Source organism: Pogoniulus pusillus, chromosome 1 (genome assembly GCF_015220805.1).
Source record: "Pogoniulus pusillus isolate bPogPus1 chromosome 1, bPogPus1.pri, whole genome shotgun sequence".
NCBI classification, from domain to species: domain Eukaryota; kingdom Metazoa; phylum Chordata; class Aves; order Piciformes; family Lybiidae; genus Pogoniulus; species Pogoniulus pusillus.
The window spans coordinates 11,872,366-11,874,302 of NC_087264.1; the positions used below are offsets into that span (position 1 = coordinate 11,872,366).

A 1,937-nucleotide genomic window follows, 5' to 3' on the forward strand; every position below is an offset into this window, starting at 1 on the left:
CTTAATCAGGCATTTAAAATAATAAATCTTATTACACTAAGCATATTACAGTTAAGCCTTCAGCTGTTAATGTTCAGCCTCTGTTAGAAGGGCTGGACCCAGGCACAAATCGGCCCAAAAGGGACACATTCAAACCAGCAAGATGATACATCTGAGAGGAATAATTATTTTGGCCAGGGAGACACAGAACCGGTATGGCAACTGTTGCACCACCAGCACTGTGGAAGCTCTGACTATTGATCATGAAGGAGCTGTGGGAGATGTCCCCTCAGGCCAGCTGCCTGCAGATGTGCCTTCCTCCAGCCTCACGCTGCATATTTCCTCCTCCAGGACACATCTGCTCCTTGGGTCCCAGCTCTGAACAATTTAGATGGACAGATTTTCCCATAGCAAGGGGCAACCCACACTGAACTCACCGTCATTGAGGTGTGAAAGCTCTCCAAGCCTTGAACATCATACAGGCTCCTTTTCTCCATCCTTCAAAACACACACAAGACTCCTTAGCCCCTAGCCCAGCTCCTACACCCTCCAGGAAGGCAGGAGCCCACCTTCATCTTCCAAGACAGAGGAAGGCTTACTATGGGCACTGCTCAGCCCCAAGTGGAAAGCTTAACAAACCAAACTTCCCTCCAACCCAAATCTCAGGACTGCCACACTGCTACTGAATGTACCAGCAAAGAGTAAACCCCAAGGCAGCACCTCCTCTCCAAGATTCCAAAACTAGTCTCCCTTTAGGTGCCCTCTCTAGCCAGCATGAGTAGCTAACAGCAGTCACCTAAACGCGAAGTTGTAGGTCGTTGAAGGCTTTTTTACATGTAAATGAAAGCTTTAACCACCCACCTGGTGAGGGATTTAGCAGCCCAGGTGTTTTCTATGGGTATCTGGGTATTGATGGTGTAAAAGGAGTTGGAGACAAGTGAGCTGCACCAGTCCCGGGTCTGGATCTGCACCCACCCAGTATCCTGTGAGACCAGACAGAAATCATTCTGAATTGCACTTACGTGGCCTATTTTCATTTGAGTTACAGGTGTTTTTTTCAGAGGTTTTAATATTTGTTATCTCCCTCTGTACTAATTGTTTCAAAGGCACCCGTTCTTGAATACCCTGGTTTTGACATCATCAGCTCTGATTCTAGCAGTTAAAGCTAATAGGAGGTTCAAATTATCTGATGTAAAAATCAGCAGCAATATTAAAAACAATGCATTTGAAAGTGTCTTTTAATTTCTTCTCTTTCCTAGATCTTTCTAGGCCAAATTATAAGATGGAAGTTGAGATCTGGGATGGAATTTGAAGTAAAATAAAAGCTAATATTTAACTGAAAACAGCATGTCTGCTGACTCATTCAGTTTGTGATGGACTCTGTCATCACTGTTACTGACTTGATTTCCTTCTTTGTTCATACCTCTGATTCCCAAGGGAGAAAGAAGACAGCATGTATGCAGGGGCTCTTGGAAGCTCTTAGTCATCAGCATGCTCAGATCTGCAACTGAAAGCTGTTGAAACACTGCTAACTTGAAGCATGGGCTTAATGTAACACACAGTTGGCTCTTTGAGCTGCTGGTGGGGAGGAAACAACCAGGGGAAAATGAGATCTGTATTTCAGAAAAAGAAACAAACAACAACCAAAAAACCCCACCAGTCCCGATTGAAACAGTGCACATGAGATGCTTCCATCCCACCTGTCCTAAGGAATGGGCTGGGAAGGCCTGATTTGTTACCAATGCTCTCTGGCACCTAGCTGACCAGAACCAGCAGGATTTCCCCAGTGACAAAGGATTCCCAGAAGTTCTTCCAATGCACATGTGCCTTTCTCCCACCTCGGGGAAAGGATGCCCCTGGACCATGTCAGACAGAGGATGGACATGGCCCCTGACCCTACTTCCTTCCCTGAGGAGCAGTCTTCCTCCAGCTCTGCTAGAGACAGAGGAAGCAGTGCA

The 1,937-nt window shown here is 46.1% G+C and overlaps 1 long non-coding RNA gene across 1 annotated transcript; it reads right to left on the minus strand.

Annotated features, from left to right (window-relative positions):
- Positions 1–422: 422 nt before the first annotated feature.
- Positions 423–1,616, minus strand: LOC135180519 (uncharacterized). The gene is made up of 3 exons (XR_010304476.1): positions 1,403–1,616; positions 841–962; positions 423–477 (listed from the first exon to the last, which is right to left on the minus strand). It is a non-coding gene; the product is annotated as an uncharacterized LOC135180519 (long non-coding RNA).
- Positions 1,617–1,937: the final 321 nt, after the last annotated feature.